General features: G+C 54.2%; 1 protein-coding gene across 1 annotated transcript in view; it reads right to left on the bottom strand.

Annotated features, from left to right (window-relative positions):
* VSTM2L (V-set and transmembrane domain containing 2 like) overlaps positions 1-24,830 on the bottom strand; it is a 131,111-nt gene that overhangs the window by 105,608 nt on the left and 673 nt on the right.

The following is a 24,830-nucleotide window of genomic DNA, read 5'->3' as shown; positions in this document are numbered from 1 at the left end:
GACACCTTTGGGTAGTGAAGGGCCATGGGGTATAAATCCAATCTCTTCTTCTGAGGTCATCATATCTCAGAAGCTAAGCAGAGTTGGTCCCGGTTGGTATTTGGATGGGAGACCGCCAAGGAAGTCCAGTGATGCAACAGAGAAGCACGCGACGGCAGACTACCTCTGAACGGCTCTTGGGTCACCACCAATGTTCCCTCTAAGCTGTGGAGTCTTGTGAGCAAAAATTCTACTTTGTGAGCTCCTGGCATTAAAGTTGTGAGCGAGCGATTTGGCTACCGTATAAATTAGTTTGCTCTGGAGCCACCCTTCCTGAGCTAAGACAAAAATGTGTGAGCTAGAGGCTAAAAAACTGTGAGCTAGCTCACACTGACTCAGCTTAGAGGGAACACTGGTCCCCACGAGCCGGCTATGACTTCACAGCCAAAATGCAAAATTGAACCAAATACACCCCCCCCCCCCCCCCAAGCCCTGCTGCACAATATTTGAGGTTCAAGCTCTGCTTGGCCCACTGGCTTGCAGTCCCACTCGTTGAGAAGACAGGCCGCTCCCTGGCAGGGGGGAGGCCGCTGCAGTCCTCAAGAGGGGGGGGACAGGGGAGGGGGGGACGTGGGCCTCTCCATCACTGTCAGGCTAACGATGCCGTTCCTCCGGCCGTCTGATGCCCGTGATTATGTGTGGGGCGGTGATTGAGTGCCGCTTATTCAGGGCCTTCCACAAAGCCCCTCGTCATAATTCACCTATTATTACGGCTCCGCTCGGTGCTCAAAGGCCTGATTGCCCAACAGCTCGGCTTTCATTCCAGCTCCCTTGGGCTTGCCAACTCCGCACTGGGGGATTCCTGGAGATCTGGGACCTGGGGAGGGGTTCTCACGCCACAGAGTCCACGCTCCAAAGGAGCCGTTTTCTCTGGGGGAACGGGTCCCTGCTGTCTGGAGGTCGGCTGTAACAGTGGGAGGACTCCAGACCCCACCTGGAGGTTGTAAACCCCGTAGCTGAACACATGAAGCTGCCTTATACCGAATCAGACCCTCACTCCATCATGGTCAGTATTCCCTACTCAGACGGGCAGCAGCTCTCCGGGGTCTCACGTCACCTGCTACCAGGGGTCATTTCCTGCAGGAGCGCACAGGAGCGGAGCTCCGGCAGGAAAGAGCTCAGGGGGCGGGCACATGCAACAAGCCCCGCCCCTGCTCCCTGCAGCCCTCAGTCAGAGCAGGAAGCAGCCAGGTAAGCTGCAGAACCCCAAAAAAAACAGTGTAGTGGCACCAAGTTTTATTCAGGTACAAGCCCTCCCTCCTCTGTGAAGGCAGATCTGTGCGTTCCCCCCCTCCCATAGCTAGGAATCCAAAACAGTCCAGTGGCACCTTTAAGACCAGGTGTTATTCAGGTACAAGCTCTCCCTCCCCTGTGAGGACAGATCTGCATGTCCCCCCCCAATAGCTAGCAATCCAAAACAGTCCAGTGGAGCCTGAGTGGTGGGTGTTGCCTTCTGACACACTTCCGGTGATGTCAGGGGGTGTGGCATATGCAAATGAGTTATGCTAATGAGTGACGCTAATGAGCTCCTGCACCTCTTTTTCTATGAAATGACCCCTGGTCTGGGTCTATTCGTGTCAGGGCCAGATGAACAGAAGTGGTTTGCCCTTGCCTGCCTCTGCGTAGCAACCCTGGGCTTCCTTGGTGGTCTCCCATCTAAGTACTAATGAGAACTGACCCTGCTTAGCTTCCGAGATCTGATGAGACCGGGCCAGACTGGGCCACCCAGGTCAGGACAAAAGGCTTACAGAGGTGGTTTGCCCCTTGCCTGCCTCTACGTAGCAACCCAGGACGTCCTTAGTGGTCTCCCACCCAAGGACTCACCAGGGCTGGTCCTGCTTAGCTTCCAAGATCTGACAAGATTGGGCTGGGGGGGTGGCAATGGGGGGCCAGGACTCACGGTCAAGAAAGACAAGACGTGTGTTCCCCACCCGACATGCCCACGTGCCCGTGAGTCGCTTTTCAACCTCCTCCATCCCCTGAAGTGCCGGCAGCCAGCAGCGGGATGCGATCAGGCAGGAAGGCTGGGGGACCTGCCTGAGAACCATCTGGCCGCTATTGTTCCTGCCTCGGAGAACTGGCGAGGCCTCTCTCAGCCGCCGCGCCGCCGATCCCTGCCCATAATTATGCAATTGCCCTTTCCCAGACGCAAGTGTCAGCCTTGCCGGGCACGGGAAGCATGCCGCCCCAGTGCCAGGGGAGGGCGATTGTTTTCTGAGTGGGCCGAGAAGAATCGCCCGGCCGACCCTATTTATTGTCATATTAGTGGCAGAATTATCTCAAATTTGCGCTGTAGATGAAAGACACACAAAAAGGCCCTTGCCAAGCAGAGACCGCCATCAGGACCGGAACTCACCTTGCCGAGGATTTTGAATTAACCTTGAAACCTGCCAGCACTCCCAACTCTCACGCAGCCCCAGCCGAGAGGAAGGGGGTGGAGGGCTGTGGGGGGGGGGAGAGGAAGGACTGTTTGGTGTTGTAGTTAAGTGCGCGGACTCTGATCTGGGAGAACCGGGTTTGATTCCCCACTCCCCGACTTGCAGCTGCTGGATGACCTTGGGCAAGCCATAGTTCTGTCAAGAGCTGCTCTTGAAAAAGAGCGGCTTCTGTCAGAGCTCTCTCAGCCCTGCCTACCTCACAGGGTGTCTGTTGTGGGGGAAGGGAAGGGAAAGGAGTTTGTCAGCCGCTCTGAGACTCCAACTGAAGGGTGGGGTATGAATCCATTCTCCTCCTCCTCCTCCTCCTCCTCTTCTTCTTCTTCCTGGCCTGGCCTGGCCTGGCCTGGCCCAGCAGCAGCCATGGGGAGCCTGGGGTTCTGCTTTCGAGTTGTGCTCTCAGCAGGGTACAAGGCCATAGAGTCCGTCCTCCAAAGCAGCCATTTTCTCCAGGGGAACTGAGCTCTGTCGTCAGGAGATCAGTTGCGGAAGAAGGCGAAAAAGAGACTGGATTTATCCCCCACCCTTCGCTACCAGAAGGAGTCTCTGAGCAGCTTACAATCTCCTTCCCCTTCCCCTCCCCAGAACAGACACCCTGTGAGGCAGATGGGGCGGAAAGAGCTCTCTTGAGAACTGCCCTTGAGAGAACAGCTCTGAGAGAAGAAGAGGAGGAGGAGGAGGAGGAGGAGATTGGATTTATACCCCACCCTTCACTACCCGAAGAGAGCGGCTTACAATCTCCTTCCCCTTCCCCTCCCCACAACAGACACCCTGTGAGGCAGGTGGGGCTGAGAGAGCTCTCTTGAGAACTGCTTCTGAGAGAACAACTCTGAGAGAAGAAGAAGAAGAGAAGGAGGAGGAGGAGGGGAGGAGGAGGAGGAGATTGGATTTATACCCCGCCCTTCCCTCAGAGTCTCAGAGCGTTTTACAAACTCTCTTCCCTCCCCCTCCCCACAACATACACCCTGTGAGGCAGGTGGGGTTGAGAGAGCTCTTTCGAGGACTGCTTCTGAGAGAACAGCTCTGAGAGAACTTGTGAATGAACCAAGGTCACGGCAGCAGCTGCATGTGGAGGAGTGGGGAATCAAACCCGGATCTCTCAGATTAGAGTCCCCGCTCCTAAGCACTACACCAATAACGTAGGTTGGCCACACCGCGAGATGGTTTTGATCCGGAGTTTGCAATGCTAGTTCCAGCTCCCTCTGGCTATCAGATCTCAGGGAACCGTTAAAGCCTCCCTGGCCAAATACACCGAGGGACTGGCAGGATGGTTCGGTGCCTCCAGCCGGTTCCTTATATTCTTGGACACCATCTTTCAATTCAGATCTTCTTGCCTGGAGCCAAAAGGGGGGAGGGGGTTTCTAAAAACAAATTAATCGGTATTTGCAAGTCCAGATCCCGAATCTTCTTGGGCTTACTCTACAATCTGTAGTTTTCTCCTGTTCTCAACCTATTTTTTTTCCTGTTTCCCAATTGGTAAAAATGAAGAGAAGAAGAAGAAGAGTTTGGATTTATACCCCACCCTTCACTACCCAAAGGTGTCTCAGAGCGGCCTACAAACTCCTTTCCATTCCCCTCCCCCCAACAGACACCCTGTGTAAGGCAGGTGGGGCTGAGAGAGTTCTTGACAGAAACGGCTCTTTTTCAAGGACAGCTCTTGTCAGAACTATGGCTTGCCCAAGGTCACCCAGCCAGGTGCAAGTGGAGGAGGAGTGGGGAATCAAACCCGGGTCTCTCAGATTAGAGTCTGAATGCTTGTCTCTGACAGAGGGAGCCGGGACTCTTGAAGGCTCCTGCCCCCAGGATCTTGTTGATTTCTAAGGTACTTTTCTCCCTTTCTCACAAGACAAGAACTCCTTGTGGGCACTCCATGGAATTGCTGAGCAGTCGGGTTAGGAGGGATAAAAGGAAGTCCTTCTTCACCCAAAGAGTGATCAGCACATGGGATTCACTGCCACAGGAAGTGGTGGCGGCTACAAGCACGGACGGCTTCAAGAGGGAATTGGATAAGCTTATGGAGCAGAAGTCCATCAGTGGCTATTAGCCACAAGGCTCTGGGGCAAGGGATGCTCTATATTCTTGGTGCTTGGGGGGGGCAACAGTGGGAGGGCTTCTGGTGTCCTGGCCCCACTGCTGGACCTCCTGATGGCACCTGGTATTTCTGGCCACTGTGTGATACAGAGTGTTGGACTGGATGGGCCATTGGCCGGATCCAACATTGGCTTCTCTTATGTGCTTATGTTCTTAAAGGTTAATATCATAACCTTGAACTTGATCTGACACTGGGAGCAAGGCTCCCTCTAAGCTGTGGAGTCTTGTGAGCAAAAATTCTACTTTGTGAGCTACTGGCATTAAAGTTGTGAGCAGGTGATTTGGCTGCTGCATGACTTAGTTTGCTCTGGAGCCCTCCTTCATGAGCCGAGACAAAAATGTGTGAGCTGGAGTCTACAAAACTATGAGCTAGCTCACACCAACTCATCTTAGAGGGAACACTTACTGGGAGGTAGTTGGCTGGATCAGTACAGTCCAGAGATGTTTTTTTAAAAGAGCGGCCTCACCACTGCCTCCTTTAAAGTCCCTGGGAGAGTGACTGAATTCAGGGACAAGCTGATAATGCCTGCCAGGGGAACCCGTATTCCATCACCGCCGGCCTTCACCAGCCATGACAGGCACGGGTCAAGGGGGCAAGCGGTGGGCTCCACAACAGCCAGGGCCTGTCAGCCTCATCCTGCGAGAGTCAGCCAAAATCATTCATTATTGGATCTGAAGACGGCCAAGGGGCCTCCCGTTCACGTGCCGTATCAATAGTGGCCGGCAGATCTTGGCAGAGTGGCAAGATTTCATCCGCAAAATAGCCTGCAAAGGCCTCACAGCTAATTGCCAATTTAGTATCTTTTTGGTTTCCCTGTGAAAGGGAAGTTAGTGATCTAATTATTCTAAAAAGTTGAGCCGGGCGAGAGCTTGCAGACTCAACAGAGGTTGCATCAAATTCCTTCCTTGCGGCTTTCGCTGCCACCTCGCAGGCTTTCATAAATGTCCCATAAGGTGTTCTTGTAGCTTCGTCACGAGCCCGCCGTTGCACTCGTTGTAGCTGTGATAACCACCATTTCATCCTCCAAAGCTCCATGTTATACCAAGGGGATAGTTTGGGATGTCAGGTGGTCTAAAGCACTGTTCCCTCTAAGCTGAGTTGGTGTGAGCTAGCTCACAGTTTTTTAGCCTCCAGCTCGCAGATGTTTTGCCTTAACTCAGGAAGGGTGGCTCCAGAGGATGGCAGTGGTGGATGCTCCTTGGCTGGACGTTTTCAAGTGGAGACCGGACGACCATCTTTCGGGTATGTTAGGTATGTAGGGCTGTCTTTCGGCTCTGCTCCTGCAGAGTGCAGGAGGCTGGACTAGATGACCTGCAAGATCCCTTCCAACGCTAACATTCTATGATTCTGTGATTCTAATCTATGTCATAGCCAAATCGCCTGCTCACAACTTCAATGCCAGTAGCACACGAAGTAGAATTTTTGCTCACAAAACTCCACAGCTTAGGGGGGGGCAGGGGTCTAAAGGACCCCCTGTTCCCAATGTGTCCCTGCGCCCCAGCCACAGTCCTCAGGCTGCCACCTGCTGGCGGTTCCCTGCCTGGCACCAACGAGAGCCCATTTCTCGTCCACCGTAGTTCCCCTTCTGTGGAATGGGCTCCTGCAGGAGCCGAGGAGAGCCCCCTTGTCGGAAATCTTCCCGAAGCAACGCAAAGCCATTTTTAATGGAGTATGAACAGCCGGCATCTTTTAGCGAGGGGAAGGAGGTATCTGGGGTTTAATTCTGTCAGTTCCAGGCCGCAATGCTTTAACTCTGCTGCATGAGCCATCTTGAGCCATGAGGGTCTAATTTGTTAAAATAAAATAAATGGTTTGTTGCTCTGAACGAGGTTTTGTTTCTTTTTCTTTGGAATTGCCGGTGGCTTTACTTTACTATGAGCTAAATTCGGGTCGGTTAGAAACCCGCCCGCGTTAACCGAGACAGGACCCAATGGAGGAAGGTTTCAGGAGTCCCGTCTGACCTTAATGATACTTTGAATTCAGCAGGTTATTTTTGTTTCCAGCCTGTCTCTCTGAAGCAACATAAAGAAGGGAAGGGGAGAAAGAGGCAGGTTAGAGCTTTGTGCTGCTGGAATTTCCCGTGCGAGACTCCAGTGTGTGTAAGAGGAGAAGGGGGCTTCTTGAATTTCATGCCACTCTTCAGAATTTTTCCTTCTCTGTCCAACGGAGGAATGTTTTCCGGCTGAGGTTGGACTCTCTTCCGCTAAAGCTTCAGCCGCAATAAATGGGTTGGGCTTTAAGGTGTCACAAAACTGTCCCCCCACCAATGCTCCCTCTAAGCTGTGGAGTCATGTGAGCAAAAATTCTACTCTGTGAGCTACTGGCATTGAAGTGAAGCGGTTTTTGGCTACTGCATACATTCGTTTGCTCTGGAGCCCTCCTTCCTGAGCAGTGACAAAAATGTGTGAGCCGGAGGCTAAAAAAACTGTGAGCTGGCTCACACTCACTTGGCTTAGAGGGAACACTGCCCCCCCCCACCCCACAACAGATTTAGTAAGGCTCGTCCCCCGGTATATTTGTCCATGAGGCTGTAGAACTAGAAGCCAGCACCGAGGGTGGGGGGTGGTATTCCAAATGGCACCTGGATCAAGTATGCTCACTTTGGACGATCATTTCCAAGTGCCAAAGCAGCGACAGTTGGGGGGCAAAGGGGATGGGGGGGGCTCTGCAGCGAGCACCAAAGAGTGGCAGGGTTTGGGGTCAGTGTTCCCTCTAAGCTGAGTTAGAGTGAGCTAGCTCACAGTTCTTTAGCCTCCGGCTTACACACTTTTTTCTTAGTTCAGGAAGGAGGGCTCCAGAGCAAACTAACCTTATGCAGTAGCCCAATGGCTCGCTCACAACTTTAATGCCGGGAGCTCACAAAGCAGAATTTTTGCTCACAAGACTCCACAGCTTTGAGGGAGCATGGTTTGGGGTCTGACTTTCCTATCCCAAAGACTGCAAATTATTTGCCTTCTATTACAGAGAGCAGACATTACATCACAGACACGGCAACACCAGAACCAGTGTGGTGCAGGGGTTAGAAGGCTAGACTAAGATCTAGGAGATCCAGGTTCAGATCCCTGCTTCTGCCAGAGGAGCTCGCTGGGGGACCTTTGGGCAGTCACAGACTCTCAGCGTAACCTACCTCACAGGGTTGTTGTGAGGATAAAATGGAAGGTAGGAGACCGATGCAAGCAGGAGATAAATGAAATAAATACATAGAATAATGTTAAACGTAAAGCTGATAAATCCACCCAAAGGTTGGAATGACTCCTTTGCCTGCCGTGAGGCTGGGGGAAGCTGCATCAGTCAAATTTCTCTCTCCTTGCAGCTGCTGAATGACGGAGGCACTTCCTAGAAAGCTCCATTTTGGCAACTCAAACATTTTGATTTCGTGGTTAAGTCGGCGGATTCTAATCTGGGAGAACTGGGTCTGATTCCCCACTCCTCCACTTGCACCTGGCTGGATAACCTTGGGCAAGCCATGGTTCTGATAAGAGCTGTCCTTGAAAAAGAGCCGTTTCTGTCAGAGCTCTCTCAGTCCCACCTACCTCACAGGGTGTCTGTGGTGGGGAGGGGAAGGGAAAGGAGACTGTAAGCCACTAAGAACATAAGAGACGCCAATGTTGGATCAGGCCAGAGGCCCATCCAGTCCAACACTCTGTGTCACACAGTGGCCAGAAATACCAGTGCCATCAGGAGGTCCAGCAGTGGGGCCAGGACATTAGAAGCCCTCCCACTGTTGCCCCCCCCCCCAAGCACCAAGAAGAGAGAGCATCACTTGCCCCAGAGCCCCTAGCTATACCTTGTGGCTAATAGCCACTGATGGACCTCTGCTCCATATGCTTATCTAATTCCCTTTTGAAGCCGTCCATGCTTGTAGCACCCACCACTTCCTGTGGCAGTGAATTCCATGTGTTAATCACTCTTTGGGTGAAGAAGTACTTCCTTTTATCCGTTCTAACCCGACCGCTCTGCAGTTTCATGGAGTGCCCACGAGTTCTTGTATTGTGAGAAAGGGAGAAAAGTACCTCTTTCTTTACCTGCTCTTTCCCATGCATAATCTTATAAACCTCGATCATGTCACCCCTCAGTCGTCTTTTCTCCAAGCTAAAGAGCCCTAAGCGCTTTAACCTTTCCTCATAGGGAAAGTGTTCCAACCCTTTTATCATTCGAGTTGCCCTTTTCTGCACTTTTTCCAAAGCTATAATATCCTTTTTAAGGTGTGGTGCCCAGAACTGCACACAGTATTCCAAATGAGGTCTCACCATTGATTTATATAGGGGACTCCTTCAGGTAGTGAAGGGCCATGGGTATAAATCCAATCTCCTCTCTTCTCTCTCAGCCCGACCTACCTCAAAGGGTGTCTGTTGTGGGGTGGGGAAGGGAAAGGAGTTTGTCAGCCACTCTGAGACTCTTTCGGGTAGTGAAGGGCAGGTTATAAGTCCAATCACTTCTCTTCTTCTTCTTCCATTTGAGTTCAGGTTGGTAGCTGTGTTGGTCCAGTGGCACCTTTAAGACCAGTAAGGTTTAATTCTGGGTCTACGCTTTCATGTGCATGCACGGAACCTGAGAAAGTATGCATGCACATGAAAGCTCATACCCAGAATTAAATTTTGTTGGTCTTAAAGGTGCCACTGGATTCAAACTGCATTTCTTAGAGTTCTGAGAGAAATCTTAGAAATCCTTCCCTGATGGACACACGGCACCTTCCCGCCCTTCTTAGCCCAAAAAGACAGCAGAGCAATCCCACTCCTTCCTAGGACAGGATGCAGAAGCGTTAAGTAAATAGCGCAAGGGTGACATACAGGCAAGGGTCATTTCCTGCAGGAGGGCACAGGAGCGGAACTCCGGCAGTAAAGAGCCCAGGGGGCGGGCACATGAAACAAGCCACGCCCCCTGCTCCCAGCAGCCCTCAGTCAGAGCAAGAAGCAGCCAGGTAAGTTGCAGAGCTCCCCCCCCGCCCCCCCGGTCCAAAACAGTCCAGTGGCACCTTTAAGATCAAGGTTTATTCAGGTACAAGCTCTCCCTTCTCTGTGAGGGCAGATCTGCACGTCCCCCCCCCCATAGCTAGCAATCCAAAACAGTCCAGTGGAGCCTGAGCGGTGGGTGTTGCCTTCTGACACACTTCTGATGATGTCAGGGGGTGTGGCACATGCAAATAAGTTATGCTAATGAGTTATGCTAATGAGCTCCTGCACCTCTTTTTCTACGAAATGACCCCTGCATACAGGGACTGTGGGCAAGCAGGAACCTGCCCATCGCCACCATGCCCCGCTCCCCCTTGTTTGCACAGATGCTCAGGAGTTCTCCAGCACGACAAATGATATCTGGCCCGAGAGCGACAACGGATCCCATTTTAAAATCTAGAAGCACCTTCTGGAAGTGATGCAGGAACCGAGAAGGTGTTCCGAGGGCCACTTGTGAATGCAGCACAAAAGCAGGTTCACTGGACACGAGAATAATCACATCGACGACGGAGTAATTACGATGCACGTCCATGCATCCCCTCCCCATCCACAGATGCTGGACTCAGACCCCATTTCAGATATTTGCATTCCAGAACACCCACCGCATTCTCCTGACCTCCCCGCAAAAGCCACAGGTTAGAAAGAGGGCAGCAGGCCTGGGCAGAGCTCAAAGGCTCTCTGGATGATGGGAAAGCCGATGCCATCCACCCAGTCAGCCCACCTGTCCGAAAAGCAGGGTTCTTAGAGTCAGCACACGTACTGAGGTCGTTCAAGCAAGCGAGCCACTCCACAGATTATAGAATCCCAGAGACACGAGCCCTGTAAACGTGCTACGACGAACGAACATGCGTACATCCGCAGTTGCCTTTTCCCTTCAGCCCACGGGACTCAGACTCTCCATGGGCTGAGGCACCATCGTGGCTGTCGAGCGTCTCGCAATCGTGCCACCGGCAGCCAGCAATCTGGGCTTGCACCTGGGAAGTCCTGTGTTCAAGTCCAGCCTCTGCTACACCCTCAACTCCCCATTGATTCTGTGTTGTCGGGACATGGGAATAACGGGGACATGGGACATGGGACATGGGAATAACGGGGACTGTGCAAAGATGAAGGCGTTCATTGGGCATGGATCTCGGGCCCGCAGAGTTGCTTTTCAAGATGATATGCAGCACAGGTACAAAGTCCCACGTGTTTAAGCTCCGGCCAGTGACACAGGAATATGTGAAGCTGCCTTCTACTGAATCAGACCATTGGTCCCATCAGGGTCAGTATTGTCTGTTCAGACTGGCAGCCACTCTCCAGGGTCTTGGGCGGAGGTCTTTCCCATCACCCACTGCCTGGTCCTTTTAAGTGGAGATGCCCAGGATTGAACCTGGGACCTTCTGCATTCCAAGCAGAGGCTCTTCCCCTGAGCCACAGCCCCTTCCCATAGCTCTCCGGGGTCTCAGGCAGAAGTCTTTCCCATCTCCTCCTGCCTGGTCCTTTTAACTGGAGATGCCGGGGATTGAACCTGGGACCTTCTGCATGCCAGGCAGAGGCTCTGCCACTGAGCCACAGCCCCTTCCCATAGCTCTCCAGGGTCTCAGGCGGAGGTCTTTCCCATCACCTCCTGCCTGGTCCTTTTAGCTGGAGATGCCGGGGATTGAACCTGGGACCTTCTGCATGCCAAGCAGAGGCTCTTCCCCTGAGCCACAGCCCCTTCCCATAGCTCCCCAGGGTCTCAGGATGAGGTCTCTCCCATCGCCTACTGCCTGGTCCTTTTAACTGGAGATGCCGGGGATTGAACCTGGGACCTTCTGCATGCCAAGCAGAGGCTCTTCCACTGAGCCACAGCCCCTTCCCATAGCTCTCCAGGGTCTCAGGCGGAGGTCTTTCCCATCACCTCCTGCCTGGTCCTTGTAACTGGAGATGCCTGGGATTGAATCTGGGACCTTCTGAACGCCAAGCAGAGGTTCTACCACTGAGCCACGGCCCCTCCCCTAAGTCCGCTGTGACTAGGGCTATACTATAGGGGGCTCAGGAAGATGCTTATAAAGGGAATAGGGCTGTGGACTATGTATAAGATGCATTATCCATTTGTCCTGCTGTCGCTGCATTATTTTCCAGGGAAGCAATTCCATTGTTCTGCAGCACCCATTCCGGGCCACGGTGGCCCCCCCCCCCAACGTTTCAACCAGACCACTATTTGTCACTGATGAATAAGCAGCGGGGATGTCAAAGCAGGAAGAGAATCTCTGGCCATCACACCCTCTACCACCGGTGGCTCCCTCTTTGCTAGGGTTACCAACCTCCAGGTGGGGCCTGGACGGTTTCTGTAAGGGAAGATCTTGTCTCACTAACCTGTTAGTGTTCTTTGAGGGGGTGAACAAACATGTGGACAAGGGGGATCCAATAGATATTATTTACCTTGACTTCCAGAAAGCTTTTGATAAAGTTCCTCATCAAAGGCTCCTAAGTAAGCTCAAAAATCATGGGATAGAAGGACAAGTCCTTTTATGGATCAAAAACTGGCTAGTTCATAGAAAACAGAGAGTGAGTGTAGGTGGGCAATTTTCTCAGTGGAGGGTGGTAAGCAGTGGGGTACCGCAGGGATCAGTACTTGGTCCACTGCTTTTTAACTTGTTCATTAATGATTTGGAGATGGGAGTAAGCAGTGAAGTGGCTAAATTTGCGGATGATACAAAGTTGTTCAGGGTGGTGAAAACCAGTGAGGATTGTGAGGCACTCCAAGGGGATCTGTCAAGGATGGGCGAGTGGGCGTCAACATGGCAAATGGGGTTCAATGTGGCCAAGTGCAAGGTGATGCACATTGGAGCCAAAAATCCTAAATATAAATACACATTGATGGGGTCTGAACTGGCAGAGACTGAGCAAGAGAGAGATCTTGGAGTTGTAGTGGATAACTCACTGAAAATGTCGAGACAGTGTGTGACTGCAATAAAGAAGGCCAATGCTATGCTGGGGATTATTAGGAAGGGTATTGAAAACAGATCAGCCAATATAATAATGCCCCTATATAAATCAATGGTGAGACCTCATTTGGAATACTGTGTGCAGTTCTGGGCACCACACCTTAAAAAGGATATTATAGCTTTGGAAAAAGTGCAGAAAAGGGCAACTCGAATGATAAAAGGGTTGGAACACTTTCCCTATGAGGAAAGGTTAAAGCGCTTAGGGCTCTTTAGCTTGGAGAAAAGACGACTGAGGGGTGACATGATCGAGGTTTATAAGATTATGCATGGGAAAGAGCAGGTAAAGAAAGAGGTACTTTTCTCCCTTTCTCACAATACAAGAACTCGTGGGCACTCCATGAAATTGCTGAGCGGTCGGGTTAGAACGGATAAAAGGAAGTACTTCTTCACCCAAAGAGTGATTAACACTTGGAATTCACTGCCACAGGAAGTGGTGGGTGCTACAAGCATGGACGGCTTCAAAAGGGGATTAGATAAGCATATGGAGCAGAGGTCCATCAGTGGATATTAGCCACAAGGTATAGATAGGAGCTCTGGGGCAAGGGATGCTCTGTGTTCTTGGTGCTTGGGGGGGTCAACAGTGGGAGGGCTTCTAATGTCCTGGCCCCACTGCTGGACCTCCTGATGGCACTGGTATTTCTGGCCACTGTGTGACACAGAGTGTTGGACTGGATGGGCCTTTGGCCTGATCCAACATTGGCGTCTCTTATGTTCTTATGTTCTTATGTACCACGGATCTCCAAACTTTGGAGGTCCATTCCCCTGGAGAAAATGGCTGCTTTGGAGGGTGGACTCTGTGGCATTATACTCAGCCGAGGTCCCTCCCCTCCCTATTCCCCCGCCCTCCCCACAGGCTCCACCCCCTAAAAATCCCCAGAATTTCCCAAAGAGGCTCCCCTCCATCTCCTCCCCTCCACTTTATCCTCACAACAACCCTGTGAGGTAGGTTAGGCTGAAAGCAGGCTACCCTGCTCATGGGGATGTGTTACCATGGCCCTGTAACACTTGGACTGGGGTTGCCATCAGTGTTCCCTCTAAGCTGAGTTAGCGTGAGCCAGCTCACAGTGTTTTAGCCTCCGAACCATACATTTCTGTCTCAGCTCAGGAAGGAGGGCTCCAGAGCAAACTGATCGATGCAGCAGCCAAATCTCACTGGCTCACAACTTTAATGCCAGGAGCTCACAAAGCAGAATTTCTGCTCACAAGACTCCACAGCTTAGAGCAGTGGTGGCGAACCTATGGCACGGGTGCCAGAGGTGGCACTCAGAGCCCTCTCTGTGGGCATGCGTGCCATCACCCCAGCCAGGCCCAGACCATCATTAAAGTGTCGAATTCTCTGCCAGATAACTTTAAGTAAATGAAAGCATTTGGGATTGCTTTCCTTACTTTGTTGGGATCATCTTAAGTTAATGTATGAGTTGTTTTTTCTAAAGTAAAACCTCAGTATTCAGGTTAAATTGCCGTGTTGGCACTTAAATAAGTGGGTTTTGGGTCGCAGTTTGGGCACTCGGTCTCTAAAAGGTTCGCCATCACTGGCTTAGAGGGAGCATTGCCAGTGTTCCCTCTAAGCTGAGTGTGATCTAGCTCACAGGTTTTTTAGCCTCCGGCCGACACATTCCTGTCTCCACTCAGGAAGGAGGGCTCCAGAGCAAACTGATTGATGCAGCAGCCAAACCTCTCGCTCACCACTTTAACACCAGGAGATCACAAAGTAGAATTTTTGCTCGCAAGACTCCACCGCTTAGAGGGAGCGTTGGTCGCCACGAGGAGCGGCAGCATGGGGAGGGGACACAGTGCCCCCCTCCCGGACCTCCTCCTGCGCACTCGCCATGAAAATGCACAGGACTTGGTCAATGCTCCCTCTAAGCTGCAGAGTCTTGTGAGCAGAAATTCTACTTTGTGAGCTACTGGCATTGAAGTTGTGAGCGAGCGATTTGGCTGCTGCATAAATTAGTTTGCTCTGGAGCCCTCCTTCCTGAGCTAAGACAAAAAGGTGTGATCCAGAGGTTAAAAAACTGTGAGCTAGCTCACACTAACTCAGCTTAGAGGGAACACTGGACTTGGTCCAAGGGGGGTGCAAACTGGATATCCCCCCCCCCCGCCACCCCGATCTGAGCCTGAGGCGGACAGTAAAGACCAGCCTAGCCCGGCTCTCCCTGTCTCAGCGGGAGGAAAAACCCTTCGCTTGGTTCTTCCCTTCGCTGCCAGCGCATCTTTCGGAAACTTCCGAATGGGAAAATTAATTACTGCTGCCCTCCAAATCCCAGTTCCCACCAGTCTCGCCCACTGCACACCACCCGCCTCCCAGAGAAGAGAGAGAGAGAGACCCTCCGGGGAGCCGCACGGCAGGCGATTGTGCTGAATGTGACGGCCCCGGAAAACAACAACGGCGGGGAGAGAATTCCCTGCTGGAAACTGGAGGAAATCCAGCCGAATGCCAAGCGTTTATATGGACATAATGGACAGGCTAATCGGCAGGGGCCGAGACAGAGGAGAGGGCGGCTGGGGAGGGCAGGGACGGCAGCTGGGGGCCTCATTGCCCGGCCAAGCAGGGGCTGTTGGGCCTAGCAGCTGCCGGTACACAAAAGCCCCTGCCCTGGGCCCTCTGTCTCCTGCAGCAGGCCTTGCTCACTCTGCAGGCGTGGCCCATCTGGCCCTAGCAGGCTGCCTGCAACAGAGGCATGAATAATTGAGGGTGCTGGCTGAAAGGGAAAGTTGAGAGGCAGGCAGGCGGGCGGGGGTGGGGGGGCAGCAGGAGGAGGGTTCAGAAGCTCGTGTGCTGCAGTGAAGACTCTAGGCCAGCCGCCTGACACACAGGGGCGAGTCCAGATCTTGGCGTTGCTGTGCGGACGCCAGGCAGACTTGAATCCAGCAAGGAGGCTCCATCGTCTCTCATCCTGCTCCCATTGAGAAAAGCAGCCTTTTCTAACTGGCCACGGGTTCATTGCCACATCGGCAAAGGGCGAGGGGCAGTAAAGAGGCTACAGGCCGAGGCTGTGCCGAGCGGAGAGAGAAAGGGGGCGCAGGACAGGGTGCAGTTGGACTTCCAGAGTGAGAAGCAGAAAAGGAGTGGGGGGGTGGAGTTTCAGGGAAGGGGCCGTGGCTCAGTGGCAGAGCCTCTGCCTGGCCTGCAGAAGGTCCTAGGTTCAACCCCCTGCACCACCTCCAGTTAAAAGGACCAAGCAGCAGCTAATGGGAGAGACCTCCGCCTAGGGTTGCCAGCCTCCAGGTGGGGCCTGGGGATCTCCCGCTTTTACAACTGATCCCCAGCCGAAAGAGATCAGCTCCCCTGGAAAAAATGGCTGCTTTGGAGGGTGAACTCAATGGCATTGTACTGTGCTGAGGCCCCTCCCCTCCCCAAACCCCGCCCTCTCCTGGCTCCACCCCCAAGGTCTCCAGGTATTTTGCAAACCAGACTTGGCAACCCTACCTCCGCCTGAGACCCTGGCTCAGCGGCAGAGCCTTTGTTTGGCATGCAGAAGCTCCCAGGTTCAATCCCCGGCATCTCCAGTTATAAGGATCCAGCAGTAGGTGATGGGAAAGACCTCTGCCTGAGACCCTGGCTCAGTGGCAGAGCCTCTGCCTGGCATGCAGAAGGTCCTAGGTTCAATCCCTGGCCTCTCCAGTTAAAAGGACCAGGCAGCAGCTAATGGGAAAGACCTCCGCCTGAGACCCTGGCTCAGCGGCAGAGCCTCTGCCTGGCATGCAGAAGCTCCCAGGTTCAATCCCCGGCATCTCCAGTTATAAGGATCCAGCAGTAGGTGGTGGGAAAGACTTTGACCCGAGACCCTAGCTCAGTGGCAGAACCTCTGCTTGGCCTGCAGAAGGTCCCAGGTTCAATCCCCGACCAGGCAGTAGGAGATGGGAAAGACCTCCGTCTGAGACCTTGGAGAGCAGCTGCCAGTCTGAGTGGACAATACTGACTCTGATGGACTGAGGGTTTGATCCAGCATAAGGCAGGGGCTGTGGTTCTGTGACAGAGCCTCAGCTTGACATGCAGAAGGTCCCCGGTTCAATCCCCAGCAGCATCTCCAGTTGAAAGGACCAGGCAGGAGGTGATGGGAAAGACCTCCACCTGAGACCCTGGAGAGCTGTAGGAAGGGGCTGTGGCTCAGTGGAAGAGCCTCTGCCTGGCATGCAGAAAGCCCCAGGTTTAATCCCCGGCATCTCCAGCTAAAAGGACCAGGCAGTAGGTGATGGGAAAGATTTCTGCCTGAGACCCTGGAGAGCTGTAAAGAGGGGCTGTGGCTCAGTGGAAGAGCCTCTGCCTGGCATGCAGAAAGCCCCAGGTTTAATCCCCGGCATCTCCAGCTAAAAGGACCAGGCAGTAGGTGATGGGAAAGATTTCTGCCTGAGACCCTGGAGAGCTGTAAAGAGGGGCTGTGGCTCAGTGGAAGAGCCTCTGCCTGGCATGCAGAAAGCCCCAGGTTTAATCCCCGGCATCTCCAGCTAAAAGGACCAGGCAGTAGGTGATGGGAAAGATTTCTGCCTGAGACCCTGGAGAGCTGTAAAGAGGGGCTGTGGCTCAGTGGAAGAGCCTCTGCCTGGCATGCAGAAGGTCCCCGGTTCAATCCCCAGGAGCATCTCCAGTTGAAAGGACCAGGCAGGAGGTGATGGGAAAGACCTCATCCTGAGACCCTGGAGAGCCACGGGAAGGGGCTGTGGCTCAGTGGAAGAGCCTCTGCCTGGCACGCAGAAAGTCCCCGGTTCAATCCCCAGCAGCATCTCCAGCTAAAAGGACCAGGCAGTAGGTGACGTGAAAGGCCTCCGCCTGAGACCCCGAAGAGCCGCTGCCGGCCTGAGTGGGCAATACTGACCTTGATGGGCCAATGGTCAAAGATTCAGCCCAAGGCGACTTCATGTGTGTGTGTTCAGGGCAGAGTGTTGGAAGTCACGCACCACCTGGCAGGGCAATGCACTCAAGCCAAATTTTCAAGGAGGGATTGAAAATGGGGACGGGGCTTCCGCCCAGTGTTTCTGGAGTGGCAGAAGATCACCGGGTGGCGGGTCGGGGCCTGGGCCTGTCACCAGGCAGCCGTAATCCCTTTGTTAAGTCAAATCCCATCACTGTCTTTTTGAATGACACTTTCTGGAGTGCAGTTGGTTCTTTTTTTGGGGGGGGGGGGAGCCATTCCGTGAAGGCAGATGATGCACATCACTTGTGTACGTGGCAGAAAAACCCCTCGCACAAGATTATCTGTGGGTGCCTTCCCCCTCTAACCTACCCCGCAGCCTCCCTCTCCCCGCTAAAGAGTGCGAGTTGATTTGCATCTATGCAGAGTGGCAGTGCCCACCCCCTTTGGACACTCTGATGCCCTTCTAAGGTCGCCAGCTGCCTGGATCTCATGGGTGGAAACTGCAAGGGAGTCGATACCAGCTCAATTTCAGGAGAGACTTCCTGACTGTAAGAGGAGGAGGAGGAGGAGGAGGAGGAGGAGATTGGATTTATACCCCGCCCTTCACTTGGAGTCTCAGAGTGGCTTACAAACTCCTTTCCCTTCCCCTCCTCACAACAGACACCCTGTGAGGTAGGTGGGGCTGAGAGAACTCTGACACAAACTGCTCTTTTTCAAGGACAGCTGTGCCAGAGCTTGTGACTGACCCAAGGTCACATCAGCAGGTGCAGGTGGAGGAGTCGGGAATCAAACCCGGTTCTCCCAGATTAGAGTCCGCGCACTTAACCACTACACCAAACTGGTTGAGCAGTGGAACAGTCTGCCTCAAGAGGTGGTGGGTACTCCTTCGCTAGACATTTTCAAGTGGGGGCTAGACGACCATCTCTCGGGTATGTTGTGGGGCTATCTTTCAGGTCTGCTCCTGCAGAGTGCAGGGGGTTGGACTAGATGACCTGCAAGGTCCCTTCCAACTCTAACATTCTATGATTCTATGGAGGGGAAAAAATCCATGTCCTTTTAACACAGGCTTAGTGGGATATTATTTAACATGTGACATTGTTTACCCCTATGCCACGAAAAGATGCCACGAAAAGTTTCAGTTGCCCATTTCCACACACTAATTCTCAATTAAAGGGATATGAGAGCCAGTTTGGTGTAGTGGTTAAGTGCGCGGACTCTAATCTGGGAGAACCGGGTTTGATTCCCCACTCCTCCTCCACTTGCAGCTGGCTGGATGATCTTGGGCTAGCCATAGTTCTGATAGCTGTTCTTGAAAAAGAGCCGTTTCTCTCAGAGCTCTCTCAGCCCCACTGACCTCACAGGGTGTGTGTCTGTTGTGGGGAGGGGAAGGGAAAGGAGCTTGTAAGCCGCTCTGAGACATCTTTGGGTGGTGAAGGGCAGGTTATAAATCCAATCTCCTCCTCTTCCTCTTCCTCCAATTAAAGGGATATGACATTTTTTCCTCCAGGCCGGCTGGCAGCCCTGTGCCCTTCACACCTTCTCCAGTGGTGCAAGGCTAAACATCAACACAGCACCTACTTTGGAACTGCCATTCTTGAGGAGTTTCCACTAGGCCAGATGCTCAGCTTCCCAGGACATGTTTGGGGACCAGACAGGCTCCTACGGTACTTCAGAATGCAATTCGGAGCACACGTACTAGAGCGGCAGTTGTTGGACCACGGATCTTCCCCCTTCTACAGTGATCTGTCTTGGGCAGGATAGGCATGCTACCCGGGCAACTCAGACTCCACCTGCCTGTACCCTGAACAATACCCGCAAACAGAACAGCCGCATTTTCTTCCGCCAGGCAGTCCACTGCTGGCACACAATCCACACAGCCTTTGTTCCCAGTTTCCACGTTTGATCCAAAACGCCCCCAAACCCTCACTGGAACAATCATATCCATTGATTTAAGGACATCTTAACTTGCTTTTCTCTAGCAGAAGACTTGAGGGAGGGTCAGAATGTCCCGGATAAATAAGCACCCACTTTTCTCTCGACCTCCTGTTGTGAACCACACGGAGCACGGGGTAGATCGAGGGAGCAGCCCCTGTTTCCACAACCCAGGAGTCAGAAGGGGTTGCAGGTAGGCTGGTCAACAGCTCTCTCCTGCCCCCCCCCATCTTGGAGCTCGGTTCTGGCTGTCCGGGAACCTGCCCCTCTGCTGCTTACCCTATTGAGCCCTTCGCGGACAGCTTTGCCCTTCGATTCCACCCCCACCCTCCAACAACAACACTGCCTGCCCCCTGGCTCAGACCTGAGGCTGGTCTATCGCAACAGGAACATGGCACCTGGATGGATTCGTGAAACCTGCCCCCCCAATCCCTCTTTCGCCGCTGAAGGTGTGACCGTGGGCCCCTCCGGAGTCTCACGACCAGCCCGTTTCTTCTGCGGGGAAGGCAGCTGCCCAGAGAGACCTCAGGATGAAGAGAAGGGCCACAGGACCTGGAGCTGAGCGAGTGCTGCATGAGGCCATCAGCCTGTGCCCGGCTCTAGGGAGGCATCCCTGGCCGAGGCAGGTCGGGGCCGATGCTCCCTCTAAGCCGTGGAGTCTTGTGAGCAAAAATTCTGCTTGGTGAGCTACCGGCATTAAAGTTGTGAGCGAGCAATTTGGCTGCTGCATCGATCAGTTTGCTCTGGAGCCCTCCTCCCTGAGCTCAGACAAAAATGCGTGAGCTGGAGGCTAAAAAACCGTGAGCCAGCTCACCCTAACTCAGAGGGAACACTGGTCGGGGCACCATCTCCTGCTCCCCCCCCCGCCCCCGGTGCCTTCCCCGCAGGGCTGTGGCTCCGCCGCCTGCCCCTCGGAGGGAGTTTCCCGTGGCCCCCTCCCCCACCCTCCCTTGTTTTGCCGAGAGAAATCTGCACCAGCAAAAATAATGAAACGATCCATCTCCAATCTGCTCAGCAGCCACGGAGAACCGGTTTCCAGCACACGCCACTTTTATCAAATTGGTATTCACCGACTGAACACAGGCGGCTTATTATACCCGACCCACTTACTCACCGCTTTGCTTCTCGGCCTCGTTAATAAAGGGCTCGCTGGTGATTAAGTGAGCAGCTGCAGAGGCCCGTGCGGCCCCAGCCAAATGTGTGTCCCCCACCCCTATAGGAACCAGACCCTGACAGTTGGGTCTCCTTCCAGCACCTCTTCTTGAGGGAAGAGTCGGGCTGTCTGGCAGCCTCCAAGGGCCCCTGGACACTGCTGGGGGTTGCCAGAGAATACCACAGCTGAATCCTTGAACGCAGGGAGCGGCTGTCTACTGAGTCAGACGACCCTTGGCCCATTCAGATCGGGATTGTCTGCTCAGACTGGCAGCGGCTCTCCAGGGTCTCAGGCAGAGAGAGGTCTTTCCCGTCCCCTGCTATCGAAGCCTTTTCGCTGGAGGAGCCGGGGATTGAAGCCGAGACCTTCTGCAGGCCAAGCAGAGGCTCTACCGCTGAGCCACGGCCTCCCCTCTCCCCCGCTTCTGCGCTGGCTGGAAAGGGACGGAGCTCACGCGCCTGCTCTCTTGACACCACCGCAGAGCTGGCCGCTGACCCTCTCTCAGTCTTTCGGCAGCCAGACGGCGGCATCCCAAAAAGGGCCAGCGACAGTGTTCCCTCTAAGCTGAGTGAGTGTGAGCTGGCTCACCGTTTTCTAGCCTCTGGCTCACACATTTCTTCTCTTAGCTCAGGCAGGATGGCTCCAGAGCAAACTACTCTATCCAGCAGCCAAATGGCTCACTCACAACTGTAATGCCAGCAGCTCACCAAGTAGAATTTCTGCTCACAAGACTCCACAGCTTAGAGGGAGCATTGGTCAGGAGCAGTGTTCCCTCTAAGATGAGTTAGTGTGGTCTTTTCTAGCTTTCCCTTTCATATCCGCTTGATCAAATACCAAGAGATGTTATTCGGTTAGGAGCACGGACTCTAATCTGGGAGAACCGGGTTCGATCCCCCACTCCTCCACATGCAGCTGCTGGTGTGACCTTGGGTCAGTCACAGGTTCCCTCAAAGCTGTTCTCTCAGGAGCAGTTCTCGAGAGAGCTCTCTCGGCCCCACCTACCTCACGGGCAGTGTTCCCTCTAAGCTGAGTGAGGGTGAGCTGGCTCACAGATATTTTAGCCTCCGGCTCACCCATTTTTGCCTTAGCTCAGGAAGGAGGGCTCCGGAGCAAACTACTTTATGCAGCAGCCAAATCGCCTGCTCACAACTGTAATGCCAGGAACTCACAAAGTAGAATTTTTGCTCACAAGACTCCACAGCTTAGAGGGAGCGTTGGCCGGTGACTGCAGCTTCTGGGCCGGCTCTGGGTCCCCCCCCCCCGCGACGCTGCTAGAGCCTCCCTCCCACCAGTTGCAGAGTCAAGTCCGGCCTCCTTCCCTGGCCAGGGACAGGCTTTTCATGCAGCATGAAGAGGCGGGGAAGGGAGGCTTCAGGAGGGGGCTGGGGCTTTTGGCCACCCCCCAATGCCGGTCCTCCACCATCCCATTGGATCCCGCAGACCCCTTTTCCTGCTGTGCCCCTCTCTGGCTCTGTGGAGACCCCGTTTCTTCTCCGTCTCAGAGCTGTTTTGCCCGCTGCACTGCCGATCCTTTGCCTCGAGTCTGAGGAGGAATAATCCACCGTGCCCCACTCCACTCCTTTAAGGGCCCATCTCTGGGGAAAGGGACTCTATAAAAGACACAACCCCTCCAGGCACCCCTACGGAATGTCCCCGATGATCTCTGGAAAGAGCTGGAGGTTTGGCCAGTCTACAAAGGCAGGATCCAAAGACCCCGGCCCCTGTGAGGTTTGCCGTTCAAAAAGGCCGTGTGGGTCACTCCCCTAGTATACCAGAAGTCCTGCTGGATCAGACCAAGGGTCTCTGCTGTTTTCAGTTGGTGCCACCGTTCCCTCTAAGCTGAGTGAGTGTGAGCTAGCTCACTGTCTTTTAGCCTCCGGCTCACAGATTTTTGTCTCAGCTCAGGGAGGATGGCTCCAGATCAAATCAATTTATGCAGCAGCCAAATCACTGACTCACAACTTTAATGCCAGTAGCTCACAAAGCAGAATTTTTGCTCACAGGACTCCACAGCTTAGAGGGAACACTAGCCAGATGCTTCAAGGGAGTGTTAAAGCAGGGCACGGAGGAAACAGCCTTTTCCCGGGGCTAGTCCTCTGCCCCCCAGTGCCCAAGAAACCACTTGGAGTGGCACGATGAGGAAGCCACCAATGCTTGGCAGGGGCTTCGCTGGCTCCCAGCTGTCAGCAGCACAGGGGGTGACGGGCATCCCTTTCTTGGATGGAGCTGGGGCTCAGTGGCAGAGCCTTGCCTTGGCATGCAGAAGGTCCCAGGTTCAATCCCCGGCATCTCCAGTGAAAAGGACCAGGCAGGAGGTGATGGGAGAGACCTCCGCCTGAGACCCTGGAGAGCTATGGGAAGGGGCCGTGGCTCAGTGGAAGAGCCTCTGCCTGGCATGCATAAGGTCCCAGGTTCCATCCCCGGCATCTCCAGCTAAAAGGACCAGGCAGTAGGTGATGGGAAAGACCTCAGCCTGAGACCCTGGAGAGCTATGGGAAGGGGCTGTGGCTCAGTGGAAGAGCCTCTGCCTGGCATGCAGAAGGTCCCAGGTTCCATCCCCGGCAGCATCTCCAGTTAAAAGGACCGGGCAGGAGGTGATGGGGAAGACCTCTTTGCCTGAGACCTTGGAGAGCTATGGGAAGGGGCTGTGGCTCAGTGGAGGAGCCTCTGCCTGGCATGTAGAAGGTCCCAGGTTCAATCCCCGGCACCTCCAGTTAAAAGGACCAGGCAGGAGGTGATGGGAAAGACCTCCGCCTGAGACCCTGGGGAGCTTTGGGAAGGGGCTGGGGCTCAGTGGAAGAGCCTCTGCCTGGCACGCAGAAGGTCCCAGGTTCCATCCCCGGCATCTCCAGATAAAAGGACCAGGCAAGAGGTGATGGGAGAGACCTCAGCCTGAGACCCTGGAGAGCCACTGGCAGCCTGAACAAACAACACTGACCTGGGTGGACCAAGGATCTGCTTCAGTTTAAGGCAGCTCAGTGTGGGTCCTTGCTGCTGCTGGCTTGGCCCCGACAGATGGTGGCACTGGCCCAGGAGGGGGGTGAGTGTGCCTTGCTTCAGGTGCCAAGATACTCTGACCCAGCCGCGCCTCCCCCCCCCCAATACTCGGAGAAGACAACAGTGTTAGCAGGTATTGCCTGATATGATCCCAAAGAGCCCTTTGCACTACAGCGCCAGGGGGTGGCCTTTTCCTGAAGTCTGTATGGCTCTGGGCTCTGTCAAGAAGCTCCAGGATGTGCCCTTGGAAAGCCGGCTGGCTCAAGAGGGACTGGCGATTTCCCACGACTGTCTATGGGGGGTAGTGACTGCAAAGGTCCTTGAAAGAGGGGCTGGTAATCGAGGTAGGTGGACCCCCGGAGGAGGGCAAGCCCTACCAAAAATTGGAGAACGGGGCATGGGGCAGAAAGCTCTCCCATAGTCGGGGCCCCACCTGTGCCTGCGCACATGCATTTTTTTTTTTGCACATGCCACAGAGCCCAAGATTTTTGCTCTTTTGCAGGAATATTGGGGGGGGGCATTTTAGACCCTCGCGGTCCCCCAATACCCTCTCTCTCTCGCTCCTGGCTTCCTGGTTCCTCTGGCTTCATTCGGCACACCTAGAGACTAAGTTGGCCTAAGGATCAAAGCTTTCAAACACGGGGGGGGGGGATATCTGGGAAAGACCCCCCACACACACAAGTCCTCGGGTTCCTTTGGGTACATTTGCCAGTTTCCCAGCAGAGAACGCCAGACCCCCTTTTCCACCTACCCCCCCCCCCGTTCCTTCGAGACACACAGTCCCCCGTGCGCGCACTTTGGGATCGATGAATGAACGGTCGTGGATCGCCCCACGCATTAATGTCCCCGGGGAAGGGGGGGGGAGGCAAGCAATGGGAAACTGCAGCCCCCCCCCCCAGCAGTCCCCGCAGGTCGATGTCCGGCAGGTCAAGCCGGTGCGGGTGTAAGAGCCAGGCTTGAAGAGAGGTCCAGTCCGCACACCCCACTACGACCAAGAGCTCCCGAACCGCGGACTCTCTGCCTCGCGCGTATTTCGCGCGGTTAACTAACGCCATTCCCTGGTCCTCCGCCCGCCCAGCAGGGGGCGCCCGATTTCACGTCTCCCAGCGCGTTGGCACTTCGTATCGTACAATCCGGAATACCCAGCACCACTGCGGACAGTAACTAATTCGGAGCGGGGGTCTTCCCTGCCTGCCTGAACTGGGTGCTTCTGCAGGTGGGGTGGAGGGACCCACCCTTTTACTCCGCTTTAACCCCCCCCCCAACAGCCACAGTGGGGTGGGGGGAAGGGGATCTGAGTCGAATTGAGGGCTGCTGGCCGCGCATCCCCCGAGAAGCGGTCCCCGGGCGGCCCTCCCCCCCCCGGCCCTCCCTGCGGCTGCCCCCTTTCCGCGCGCCCCCCACC

This window comes from Gekko japonicus, unplaced genomic scaffold, assembly GCF_001447785.1.
Source record: "Gekko japonicus isolate JY-2015 unplaced genomic scaffold, Gekko_japonicus_V1.1 scaffold1179, whole genome shotgun sequence".
Classification (NCBI taxonomy): Eukaryota; Metazoa; Chordata; class Lepidosauria; order Squamata; family Gekkonidae; genus Gekko; species Gekko japonicus.
Note: the sequence above shows the minus strand (reverse complement) of the source record. Positions and strands in the feature narration are given on the sequence as shown.